The sequence below is a fragment of the Agelaius phoeniceus genome, chromosome 23 (assembly GCF_051311805.1).
Source record: "Agelaius phoeniceus isolate bAgePho1 chromosome 23, bAgePho1.hap1, whole genome shotgun sequence".
In the NCBI taxonomy this organism is placed as follows: Eukaryota; Metazoa; Chordata; class Aves; order Passeriformes; family Icteridae; genus Agelaius; species Agelaius phoeniceus.
In genome coordinates, this window is record NC_135287.1 from 4,781,506 (window position 1) to 4,795,883 (window position 14,378).

Genomic DNA, 14,378 nt, shown 5'->3' on the forward strand with positions numbered 1-14,378 from the left:
TCTGTAGAGGTAAGAAGGGTGAGTTTGGTTTGCATCTTCACTGTATGGTTTAGAAGGTCACAAGGCTTCTCTAGTTATAAGATTTTTTTAATTAATTAAATATTGTTAACAAGGATATTTGTGGTTTTGACTTAATTTTTAAATATCTCATTTTATGGACTTCTTGTCTAAGTTTTTTAGCTAATCATGTTATGACACACTAATTTATAGTATCACACTTTAAACTTCTTGTTTATTTTTGTAACTACTTCTATTTTTCTATATCTTAAACTCTAAAACTCTAAATTTTCTTCTACTTAACATGTTTCTGCTTTAAATTATAAATTTACATTCTCACCTTAAACACTTAAGTTCAGAAATCTTTTCTAAAGTCTCAAATCAAACGCTGTGTTTAAACTTTAGCTTTTACACCCAAAATTCCGAGAATTCCCTTAATTTCAGATTGCTACAGAGAGCAGAGGGATTTATCTCCCCTCCCACCATCCACAAATTGGAATGTGAGGACTGGGGCAGGAAGAAAGGAAATCCAAGAAGAAACTGAGCAGCTCCTGGTGGTTGGGACGGGGACCCAAGGGATTTTATGGGATTTCAGAGATCTTTGGGCATCACCTCAATCCCCTTGGGCAGAACTGTCCCTGCTGGGGATGGGTGGAAAATGCAAATCCAGCATTGACCAGGAGAGTCTGGCTGTGCCCTCTCACCCCAAAAATGGATTTCCCTGCTCTCCTGGGAATCCCAGTGCACTCACACCCTGCTCCTGGAAAATGTTACCCCAAAATCCTTTTTGTTTGCCAGCCCATGCTGTACAAGTTAGGCTGCTCAAACAGCTGCACAGAAAAACAAAAAGCTGGTTCAGCTGCTCACAAGGGTGAGTTCACAATCTGTCAGCTCGTAATTGCTGCACAAACATAAAAGGAGCTCCTCAGAAATGGGGTTTTTTTCTGAGACCCAGTGCTTCTGTTAAAAATGCACGTCCCAGGCTTTGTTCCCATTTCCTTCTGTATTTTTTTTTTAATTGCCATGTGACCAAATTTAGTTTCAAATAAATCAGAAGACAAAATTTGTCTCAGTACCTGCGAGTGCTGAAGCAGAGAAATTAAAGCACAGTTAAGCTGTGGAGAACTTGAACACAGGAACATTAATTTTCCCTCTGAACCATTTCTATGCAGCATTCTTGGTTTAGATGGTTCAGATTATTGGTTTAACATTTTCAGAAGAAATGAACATTCCTCAGGTTGTGGAGGTCAGGACAGATTTGAAGGAAACTTTTAACAGATTTTTATTTTCTCCAGTTCAATCCTCTTTGTAGAAACACTCAGAATTTCTCCAGTGAACCATTCCACTCTGCCCTGACTCATTTTTACTGCAGGCTGCCCACTTAAAACAAGGAAAAATAAAAAAAACCAAAACCCAGATGGGTAATTGGAAGCAAAAAAACCCCAAAAAAACCCTCATGCCCTGACAACAGAGCTGGGCAAAACAGATTTGGCAGCAAAAGGCTGTGAAAGCTTTGAGGTTTCTTTCCTCAGGAAATAAACCCATTATCTAAACCCTGCATGCTGAAAACGCCTCTATCTTCACTTGGCAGACTCGGGGCTGAGCTCAGAGAAACTTTGGGTATCAGCTGCCCTTGCAATCCTCAACACTTCCACAGGGAGAAGAATCAAAGATGTTAAGGCAACCCAGGCTGTCTGGCACGGCCCTTTCTGATGGGATAAGATCATTTATTCACCTATTTTCAACCTCTGACACCGCTCCTGAGAGGTGAAAATCCCGAACTCACATTCTCAAATTCCAGTCTGGTGTGGTGGGCCCATAAATTCAGGTCCCATAAATTCGGGTCCCATAAATTCAGGTCCCATAAATTCAGGTGTAGCCTCAGCTCCTTGGGGTGACCAAATCAAATATTTTTCATCAATATGCCTCTGAGAAGGATTTTTCTCTTCCTATTCATAGTGACACTCAGATTTTTAAGTGAGTTACCTCCTGCACTGTTGAGGAACCTTTTCACTCTGCCATTTTCTGAGAAACTGGGTTCAGTACTGAAGATTAAGCCTGCTTTATAACCCAGCCAGGGCCTTCCAGCAATAAAAATATTTGCAAAAAACACACCTGAGGAAGAAGGGCCCCATCTCCCTTTTGAGCTGTCTGGATTTATCCAAGAGGATGACAACAGTCTGCTCTCCACCTTTCAGTCACACCTCAGAATTTGGCAGGGCTGCACTTCCAACCCTTCATCCTCAAATTTTACCTTTTTCCCTTCATCCTCAAATTTTATCTTTTTTTTTTTGTGTGAGAAAAGGCCGAGCTTTGTGCCAAGTTCTGCACCAATAAAAGCCCGGTGAGGCTCCAGATTTAAACCCAGTGCACAAAAAGCTGATTATGCTTAGTTGTGCATTGGGGAAGGGAAATAAATCCCAGCTCAGGGCAGAATCAGGAGCTGCCCTCTTGAGCCAGAATTCAAGTTATTTTTCAATGTAATGGCCTGAGGAAAAAGGGCCCCATCTCCCTTTTGAGCTGTCTGGATTTATCCAAGAGGATGACAACAGCCTGCTCTCCACCTTTCAGTCACACCTCAGAATTTGGCAGGGCTGCACTTCCAACCCTTCATCCTCAAATTTTACCTTTTTCCCTTCATCCTCAGATTTCACCTTTTCCCCTTCATCCTCAAATTTTATCTTTTTCCCTTCATCCTCAAATTTTTACCTTTTTCCCTTCATCCTCAGATTTTACGTTTTTCCCTTCATCCTCAAATTTTACTTTTTTTGTGTGAGAAAAGGCAGAGCTTTGTGCCAAGTTCTGCACCAATAAAAGCCCGGTGAGGCTCCAGATTTAAACTCAGAGCACAAAAAGTTGATTCAGCTTCGTTGTGCATTGGGGAGAGGAAATAAATCCCAGCTCAGGGCAGAATCAGGAGCTGCCCTCTTGAGCCGGAATTCAAGTTATTTTTCAGAGTAATGGCCACAATTGAGGCCTTTTGTTTTAAAGTCAGGCAGAGAAAAGAATCCCAACATCTCCACTGTGGCCCTGTGGTCATTGCCACTGAGGCCAGGAAAAGCAAAAATCTCAAATTCTTCAATTGCATCAGGCACAGGCAGGCAGCAGCGAACAATAAATACCAGAGACAGAAAAGTTCACCAGGCCTCAAGGCTTCTTCTTGCAAGGGCTGGGGTGTTAAATAATAAATGGGAGATTAATACAGCTCTCCATCAGCAGGGCAGGCCCTGGGGGAGAGCTCGGGGATGGAGGCTGATTTTATTAGAGCCATTTGGAATATTCCCGGTGTCTGCTCCATCCCAAACCCACCCCACCCGGATAAACACAGCGTCCAAATTTAGCTCTCTCATCTCCCTCCCCTTCCCAGCACTCCCACAAACAAAACCTCGGTTAAAATAAAATAAAAAAAAAAAATAAAAATAAAATTTGCAGCAGCAAAGAGAACAAAGAGAGTGAAAAAGCAGCAGGATATCAAGGGTGCTGCTCCTGCTAAGCAGCAGAAGTGCTCCCCTTCAAAATGAGATGAGAAAATTCCAATGTGAGAGGAGGAATTGCCTGGAGCACATGGGGAGAGCAGCTCTTGTTTGGGGCTTTTTTTAACTTTTTCTGCCACATTTCTGCCTAAACTGCCCTTGAGCACCACCAGCCCACCCAAGGCTGCTTTACCCCATCTCCCCTCCAAGCACATTCCCAAACCCCTCTGAGCCCCTGCAGGATTATCCAACACAGAAATTCCCATTATCAAACACAGAAACTCCCATTATCAAACACAGAAATTCCCATTATTAAACACAGGAATTCCCATTATCCAACACAGAAATTCCCATTATCAAACACAGAAATTCCCATTATTAAACACAGGAATTCCCATTATCAAACACAGAAATTCCCATTATTAAACACAGATATTCTCATTATTAAACACAGAAATTCCCATTACCCAACACAGAAATTCCCATTATCCAACACAGAAATTCCCATTATCCAATACAGATATTTCCATTATCCAACACAGATATTCCCATTATCCAACACAGATACTCCCATTATCCAATACAGATATTTCCATTATCCAACACAGAAACTCCCATTATCCAACACAGATACTCCCATTATCCAATACAGATATTTCCATTATCCAACACAGATATTCCCATTATCCAACACAGAAATTCCCATTATCCAACACAGATATTCCCATTATAAAACACAGAAATTCCCATTATCCAACACAGAAATTCCCATTATAAAACACAGAAATTCCCATTATCAAACACAGGAATTCCCATTATCAAACACAGAAATTCCCATTATCAAACACAGAAATTCCCTTTCAAATGCTTCCTATTCCATCCAGATCTGCTGCTGCCCTGGAGAGGCTTCAAAGGAGGAATCTTTTTTGGGTTTAAATGAAGTGATTTTGTGTGTGTGTCACCTGGGGAGCCCTGTCAGAGGCAGAAGTGGAGCTCAGCCCAATTCCTGCTGCATCCTTTAACTGCCTGATGGTGAAATTTTAGTTTCTTGCAATTCATTGTCCAGCCAGGGACTGAAATAGAGCTAATAGGCCGCTGTTCCTTTTTTATTATTCCTTTGGAAAGGAAAATCTCTGCCTAAAACCCCAAAAATCCAAGCTCCTTTGCCGTGGCTTCCTCCCATTGCTGCAGGGAGAATGAAGGATTGATAAAATGGTAGAAAGCTGAACAAATAAATGTGATTTCAGTCCTGGAAGTCAAACCCTCCCCAGTTCCCAAGGGGTTCAAGGTGCAGGCCCTAAATGGTGTGGCTGGAGTGCAGATGGACTCAGCTGGAAGCACAGAAATTCCTTTTTATCCAAGGGGGAAACCTCCCTGTCCTCTCTCCTCCATCTCCCCACAGGGTTATTGCACATTCTGGTTATTCCAGTGCACTCCAGCCTCCCTGCTTCCACCAGGAAAGGGAAATCCCTTGTTCCACAGGAGCTGGGCAATTCCTTGTTCCAGTAAATTCGGGATGCAGCAGCCCCCAGCCCCGCTGGGAGCTGCAGTGAGGGGTGAAGGAGCTGAAATCCAGGATGAGAATTTCCTCCCTGACCCTCATTTCCTCATGGATTGGCTTTCCCTTGCACACACGGAGGCAGAAAGTGTTGTCCCTGTTGCAAACATCCAGAATTATTCTTTAAACTTTTAAACCTAATAACTGATAAAAAAAATAATGAGAGAAGCATGCCAAGCTTAGTTATGGCAAGCTAAAGAAATCCAGTCCTTAACACAATATACCTGGGAGAAATAATCCAGTGCAGCAGCAAATTTGCTTCTTCTGGAGATAAAGATTGGATTACTTCAGTAGGAGGCAGAGAAAACTGGATATGAAATCTGAGGATTGTCCTAATGCAATGCAAGAGACAAGCCCTTACATGGGAGGATTGGGAGACAGAAAGCACTCGCCTGTCTCAAGAAAAAACGCTGGAGAAGCCTGGCAGGAAAAATTCCCTTCAGCTCCTCCAGGATGAAGTGCAGGATTTGAATTTTAAGCTTTCCAGTACAAGACATTTCCATGCAAATTCTTTATTCTGTTGTCTGGATCCAGACTAGCTGGGGCTGAGATTATTCATTTTTCACCCAATGGAAAGGGTTAATATTGCACAGTTTCCTGGGGTGACAGCATTTCAGTCTGTTGAACAGCAAAGTAAAATATTCACAGAAATCACTCTGGGAGATATATGAGGAAAATTAAATATTCACAGCAATCAATATGGGAGGATCTACCAGGAAAATAAAATATTCACAGCAATCACTCTGTGAGGATCTATCAGGAAAATTAAATATTCACAGCAATCAATCTGTGAGGATCAATCAGGAAAATAAAATATTCACAGCAATCAATCATGAGGATCTATCAGCAAAATTAAATATTCGCAGCAATCAATCTGTGAGGATCTATCAGGAAAATTAAATATTCACAGCAATCAGTCTGGGAGGATCTATCAGGAAAATAAAATATTCACAGCAATCAATCATGAGGATCTATCAGGAAAATAAAATATTCACAGCAATCAATCTGTGAGGATCTATCAGGAAAATAAAATATTCACAGCAATCAGTCTGGGAGGATCTATCAGGAAAATAAAATATTCACAGCAATCAATCATGAGGATCTATCAGGAAAATTAAATATTCACAGCAATCAATCATGAGGATCTATCAGCAAATAAAATATTCACAGCAATCAGTCTGGGAGGATCTATCAGCAAATAAAATATTCACAGCAATCACTCTGGGAGGATCTATCAGCAAATAAAATATTCACAGCAATCAATCTGGAAGGATCTATCAGGAAAATAAAATATTCACAGCAATCTCTCTGTGAGTATCTATCAACAAAACAAGACCCAGAGAAACCAACATTTCCCCAGCCTGACTCATTCCCCCAGTTTAGTTTTTGGGGTTTTTAGTGTGCTGTGGATGGCAGCAAGATGGAGGCACAGGGGCTGTCCTGGGTTTCTCCTTCATGCTGCTTCTTCTCCATGGGTTTGGGGGGCATTTTGTAACTGGGCAGGAAAGTCCCCATTGGGGGCTCTGTGGGATCAGTTATTGGGTTAAAAGGGAAAATAATCCAGGTGTCAGCTCTTAATTGGATGGTTTAGTCTTAAAAGTCCTTGGAACAGGAGATTGTGGCCATTTTGTGCCTTGCTGCAGAACTCATGGTTGTGAGGCTGTTTTAGTGATAAGAAATAATAAATAAACACCTGAGTCTGAACATGAACCAGTGCCTCAAGTGCCTTCAATCCACACCCAGAGAAATGGATACACCTCCCTACTAAAACCCCAAAACTCTAATTTGTTCACCCTGTGCCAAACTCCACCACTGTCTACTTTCACACACTCGTAGGTTCCAATTCATCCCAAAGCCTTGGCAGCTTTCCCCGTGGATGAGGGTTAAAAGCAGTGTTCTCCTGGGGCTCAGGACACCTCAGCACAGGCAGAGGAATATTCCCTGAGCCCCGGGTTCCAACGAGGCAGGGTCACTCTGAGATTTCTGCCGTAATTCGCTTTTTCTCCATCCTTCCCTCGGGATTTGGGAGACCCAGAGCAGCCTCTTGGCTGACGGGAGCTTGGGTGGCAAGAAGCATAAAGCTGTGTCTGCTGGAATCAAAAAGGGCTCAGCCAGCCTCCGGAGAGCAGAAGGAAAATTAGGAGGAGGTTGGGAGCCCTGGAGGGCAGAACTTGTGGCAGGCAGGGCCAGCAGCTCATCCCTTGCTTTGACTGCTAAAGGTTGTGGCAGCTGCAGGTCTGCCAGCCTGCAACAATCCCAATTATTTCCAGTGCTGTGGCAAATTATGGACCTTCCAAGGAAGAGTCTGTGCCAAACCATCTTTTCATAGCTACAGGGGATGCAGCAAATGTGGAGGGATGAATTCTTTCTGCTGGTATTACCCGGGCTTGTGTTCCTGCTGCAGATGGGCCCTGCTAGGCTTTGTTACATAAGCCCAGCCACTGCTTTCCCAGAGGCTGAATTTCTCTTTTTATAGGAAAAAAAAAGGTTGAATTTCCCTTTTTATAGAAAAAAACCCAGGCAGATGCACTCCCCAGGCTGAGCAGGGGGGAAATGAAGCTCTATCACATCAGTGTAGTGAGAATCTGCATTACCTTGACAATTTTCTGTCACAGGCTCCAGCCCTTCCAGCCTCCTTCAGCAGATCTGAGTTTATTTATCTGAACTGGAAAAGGGAATGAGCTTTGCTACATTTTGCTCTGCAAAAAAACGGGGGCAGGAGAGAAGTTTTGAATAAAAAATTCACAGGGCTCAACCCAGCCTCTGAAAAATAAGGAGGGATTTTGAAGCAGGTGACGTTAAATTTGAATTTATACAGATCTTGTCCCCCAAATGCAACCCCAAAACACTTTGTAGAAGCATCTTGATTTTTAATCAGCTTCTGAAGGCAGGGTAGTGTTGATGCTTTGTGCAGGCTGGCCTAGAGCAGAGGCTGGACAGAGCTAAAGAATAAAGCAGGGATTTATTCAAAGGCCTCCATGGATGCACCTTGGGCAGCACAAGAGCCCAGCCAGGGCTGCACCCAAGATGAACCAAAATGGTCCCAAGATGAACCCAAAATGGTCCCAAAATGCACCCAAGATGAACCAAAATGGTCCCAAAATGCACCCAAGATGGACCCAAAATGGTCCCAAAATGAACCCAAGATGAATCCAAATGGTCCCAAAATGAACCCAAGATGAATCCAAATGGTCCCAAAATGAACCCAAGATGAATCCAAATGGTCCCAAAATGAACCCAAGGTGAACGGTCCCAAATGCACCCAAGGTGAACCAAAATGGTCCCAGAATGAACCCAAGATGGACCCAAAATGGTCCCAAAATGAACCCAAGATGAACCCAAATGGTCCCAAAATGCACGAGCGCTCCCGGGGTCTCTCCCTTGGATCAGTTCTGCTCCATTTGCACCTTGCAGTTCATTGTCCCATTCCAGCTTTAGCACATGCAGTCCCATCCTTGTTTTTCTCTCTCCAGCCCACGGGGTTTGTGCTCCTGGGCTGAGATTTGGATCATTTGTCCTTGGTGCCCAGCTGGAGCAGGAATTGTTTTGTCTCCCTGCTCTGTGCCCAGAGCTCAGCATCCCCTGATGTGAACCCAGACCCACCCACTAAAGCAGCACAGAACCTGAAAAATAGAAAATCCAAAACCTGAGGCATCAGCTCAGGGTGGGGAATTCTGTGTCCCCTGGGAAAGAACACAACCTCCCTGCTGGGGCAGCTCTGTCCTGGTGGGAATCTCTGGCTCAGGCACAGCTTTAGTGTTAACATCTTGGGGTGCAGAGATCAGCTCTTCCCTCATTTTTTACTCACACCCACAGCAGCTCTTCATCCCCACCTTCCAGCTCAAATTTGCTTTTCTCTCATGCTCACACCCTTCCCAGCCAGTCTGACACAAAGCACTTTGGCCCAAAAAGCAAAGGATTGCCTGGATCTTGTTCACTGCACAACTCCTGGCTCATTTTGCCTGCAGGGGTTTTTTTGTTGCATCCAGCACAGACAAGAGCCCAGGTTTGTGTCAGGTGTTTGCAGGGGGCTGGAGGACACTGCTGTGACAGCTGGGAGCAGCTGAGGCTTCCCTGCCATCTGTTCCCTGTGTCCCCGAGCAGGGAACGGCCACTCCAGGAGCTTCTTCATCCTGGCTTTGCAGGGAATGGCCATTCCAGGAGTATTTTCATCCTGGCTTTGCAGGGAATGGCCATTCCAGGAGTATTTTCACCCTATTTTCCTGAGCAGGGAACAGCATTCCAGGAGCTTCTTCATCCTGTGTCCCTGAGCAGGGAATGGCCATTCCAGGAATTTCTTCATCCTTGTGCAGGGAATGGCCACTCCAGGAGCATTTTCACCCTGGCTTTGCAAGGAATGGCCATTCCAGAAGCTTCTTCATCCTTCTGCAGGGAATGGCCACTCCAGGAGCTTCCTCATCCTTGTTCAGGGAATGGCCACTCCAGGAGCATTTTCATCCTGGCTTTGCAGGGCCCCAGGAATTTTCTTCGGAGATCAAACTCTGGCATTTGGCACCAGGACTGGAGCTCGTTTTGCACCCACAGCACCCCCAAGGGGTTTGTTGGTTTGTTAAGCAGCACCAGGGCAGGTCACAAGCACTGTAGGACAAAGAGCAACCAATGGTTCCTTTGGGTGAAATAACCCAGCTGACAAGACAAAATCTTTGAAATAAAGCAAAAAATAACCTCATTCAGAAGTGTCATCAACACCAACCACCAGGATCTCACTCCTTCTCACTCCTTCACCCAAAGCCATGAAGAAGAAATCCAACATAAATAATCTACCCTCAGAATTCTGGGGTCCCTTTAAAAGTCTTTATTCACTCGTTAACCCAGGCAGGCCTTGCTTAACTTCCACTTCCAGATAAAAATCACGACCCAGAAAAAAATTTTTGCTGTGGGAAGCAGCAATGTTCGTAATTGAAGTGCAGGAGAAGGAAAGATAAAAGCACTGGGGAAAGGCATTAAGTTCCTTTGGAGGCCTGGGGAGAAACATATTTAAGCTTTAATGTGGAGTGACATGTGCAGACTTAATAAAGAGTTGTTAGATCATGATCCAGCTTCCTGCATCCTCTGCCCTGAATTCCAAGCATGAAGCACCAGGCTCTGGTCAGAAACACTTCTGCTTTCTCTTTAGGGGCATTGGGTTTCTTTGCCAGGACATTTTGGTTTTTTTTTTTTAATCTCTGCTCATCCTGTGCAGCAATTCCTTTATCTCCTGGATAAGCTCCTGCAAAGAAATGAGCTGTAATTCCTGCCCTTTCCTCCTTGGCCCTTGTGAAAAATGTGTATTTTATGATTGGCTTTTCACAAATATTCAAATGAATATTATATGTGTTATGTAGAAAGTGATGCTGTATTAATTTTCTTAAGTAGTGTGTTAAATATAGTTTTAGGTTATAACATAATGTTAAAATAGAAACTATGCTATGTGGGGTACTTTTTTTCCTAAAGAAAGGACTGGCAGCGAGATAGCAGCCACAGGACACCTGAATCCTTCAGAGAAAGAGAATTTATTGCTCCATTATCAGAAGAAATGAACTTTTCCTGCCTTGCTCAGCCCTGAAGACACCCTTAGGATTCCAAGGAAGAAGCTGGCACTGCCCAGACAGAATCCTGTGTTGGAATGGAATTTATGCATCATGGATGAGGTGTATGAACATGCAACAGGCTGTTGCTTTTAAGGGTTAACCCTCTGTTAACATGGGGCCTTTTTCGGCCTTATTTTGCCCAGAAAGAGGCACCCAGACTGTCCATAACTCTTTGTTTTTATTGTCTCATATTGGTCTAAGTCTAACTGTCCAAAATTTTTATATATTACTCTAATTATATTACTATTTTTATAACCATTTTATTACTATTAAACTTTTAAAATTCTAAAAACAAGTGATTGGAGTTTTTCACAGCCCACGAACTTTTCCCAGACTTTTTCCTTCAAATCCTTCCCGGACTTTTTGCTTCCCAGGGTGTGTCGGGCAGGACTGTCGGGCAGGCTACATTTCACAGTTCATTATCAGAGCACTTGTACCCCTCCAGGAAAACTTCACATTTCCTTGGTGTCTTTCCTTCCATTTCCTTGGTGTCTTTTCCTTTCATTTCCTTCCTGTCTTTCCTTTCATTTCCTTGGTGTCATTCCTTCATTTCCTTGGTGTCTTTCATTTCCTTGGTGCCTTTCCTTTCATTTCCTTGGTGTCTTTCATTTCCTTGGTGTCTTTCCTTTCATTCCTTCGTGTCTTTCCTTTCATTTCCTTGGTGCCTTTCCTTCCATTTCCTTGGTTTCCTTCCTTTCATTTCCTTGGTGTCTTTCCTTCCATTTCCTTGGTGTCCTTCCTTTCATTTCCTTGGTTTCCTTCCCTTCATTTCCTTGGAGTCTTTCCTTTCATTTCCTTGGTGTCTTTTCTTGCTTTTCTCTGGCCCTTTCAGACACAGCCAGATGGAAACAGCATTAAAGCCAAGTGGCTGCTGTGTGTAAGAAACAAAAAAAGTTTAGAATTCCTTGTAACTTCCACGGGATGTGAAATTAAAATAAAAAATACTTGCATTGATGCCGAATGTTTTTTATTATTTTGGGGTTAGGGTTGGCTGCAAATTCCACTTTGCAGGAGGTTCCAGCTCGGCAGGGGCTCCACCTGCTGGGACACGGGACAGCCTCGGGCTGCAGGACGAGAGTGAAAAATACACAACGAAAAATTATTGTATTTTTGAGAGGAATGAGGGATTTGTCCTTCCAAACCAGCTGTGGAGAGAAAACCAGCACTGGGAGAGAAAAGAAACACTGGGAAGGATTCCACTGAGTGATGAATGGGAAAAGAGAGTTGCTTTTACAAATAAACTTTAGGTTTGCTGATAATGAAATTAGACATTGAAAGATGAAAGAAACAATGGGGAAAACCCCTAAATTCCATAAGAATTAAAAATGAAAAGGCAGGGTTATACAATAGAGGGGAATCTCTGGGATCAGGTGTTCTGGGAATCTGAACCTCTCAAGTACCTCAGAAATGGGGAAGAGAGAAGGGAAATGTGGCTGGGAATTGGGATAAAAAGGAGGCTGAGTCCTCCAAAAATCTCAGAGATCCCAGGGGATGCCCCATGGCCTCTGCCTTGATTGGAATAAAGTCCCAGGACTGCTCTGTCTCCTTTTGGACATCAACCTCTGGTGTTTGTGGAATTATTTCCCTAACAATTTTCACAAGGATGAAGAAATATGCATTCATTCTTGTCACTTTTTTTTTTTTGAAGAACAGCACAGAAAAATCAAATTATTTCGTTTTTTCAAAGGCATCTCATCAATCCTGGGGAGTGGAGCTGTTTCAGGACAGACCCAGGTGTTGGAATATCAAGGAGCTCCTTCTCCATGCCTTGTTTTCTGTCCATTTTTGAACTGTGTTGATTAAAGTTGTTAAAAAGCGCTTTGAAATCCTCAGCAAATACCCAGGGCCCAGTGTCTGAGTGATTAAAATTTCCAACTAACGAGCTGCGGTTGGCACTGCATTCCTTTGATATGGATTTGATAGAATTGCCCAGAAAATCCTTTGAAAAAATGCGAATTAAAATCTACCAAATAACTCTTGTCTCGCTACAGCAGAAAGAAGAGTGTAAAAAATATTTCTTAACGAGAAAATTGTTGCAAGGCGAGGCTGTAAAAATGGGAATTAAAGGGTTGGGAGCATCCCCTGCTCCCCGGATTTCAGCCCTGCCTCCCAGCCGAGCCCACGAGGTGGCACCGTTTCTAAAAGAATAAAAACTCGGGAATGAATTATTTCATAATCCGTTAACCAGCGGTCAAACACAGCCCCTGAGTTTGGAGAAGTTGGGAGATGGATTTTCACCCAACAAAACAGCTTTTAAATTCCAATTTTTCCTTTAAACCGAGAAGGAAAAGTAATAAAAAGCTGAGAAAGAAATAAAAAGTTGGATTAGAAAGAAATAAAAAGTCGGAAAAAAAAAAAGTATTTTTATAAAATAAAAATAAACAAAAATAAAGAAATAAAAATAGTATAAAAAATAAAATTATAGATGAGAAAAAATTTAAAATTATAAAATAAAAATAAAAAATAAATATTTTCATGAAATAAAAATAAAAATAAAGAATGAAATAAAAATAAAAATAAAGAATGAAATAAAAATATTACAAAAAATAAAAATAAATATTTTCACGAAATAAAAATAAAAATAAAGAATGAAATAAAAACATTACAAAACATAAAAATAAATATTTTCATGAAATAAAAATAAAAATAAAGAACGAAATAAAAATATTGTAAAGAAATAAAAATTATAAATTATTTAAAAATAAAAATTATAGAATTATAAAGAAATTAAAAGTCTGTTCTGCATTTCCACAGCAGAGCAGAGAGCTCAGAGAGGTTCTTCAATGCCCTGAAAAATCAGATTTCACCCAGGCACCCCTCGGAGGGCCAGGATGAGTCTCTCTTCGGTGTCTATAATAGAAATATTTTGTTTGAGCAGCAGCTGCTGCCTGGCTCCAGCTTTAATTGACCGGGGGTGCCCAGAGCTCTCCTGTTGTGCATCTCCTCCCCAGCCCCAATTTCCATTACAATCAACAGAGGCGCCCTCATCACTTCCATTGCTTTTGACGCCTGCCTCAATATTTAATGATGGAACAGCCCCTGCCTTCCAGCTTCCCATCCCAAGCTCACATTTTTGCCCATTTCCATCTCCAAATGATCAAAATTCTCCCATTTTTTATCTGCTCAAGCACTGTGGAATGTTGAATTTCCATTCAGCAAAATAATCCCGATTTTCCCCTCTCCCAGGGGCAGTTTAGCAACGCCAGCACCCACAGAGCATTTCCTGCAGGTTCTAATGAAAATAAAACTGTCCCCACCACAGATGAACAGAGAAGGAGGGAATTGAAAATCCTGCATTAAGGACAGTGAATTAACGTGTCCTAACTCCTGAAAATCCGACCATGGTGATGCCACCCTTGGACCAAGCTCAACCCTGAGACAAAGCTGAGACCAAAGCTAAAATCAGCCCCTGCCTTCAGCTCGTTCTTCTGAGCACAAGGGACAAGTGACAGCCATTTGGGTGATTCATCCATCAATATTGCAATGATGGGAAAAGAGAATTTATCCTTGATTAACAAAATGAATAATAACAAGAAATAAAAAAAATCATAAATTAAAAATAAATAAAAATAATGATAAATAAAATTAATCCTAAATAAAATTAATCATAAATTAAATAAATAAATAATAAATTAGTCATAAATCAAACAAATAATAATAAATTAAATTGATAATAAAGGCAAATAATAATAAATTAAAATAACCATATAAATAAATAAATAAAAATAAATTAGATTAATAATAATAAATGAAATTAAC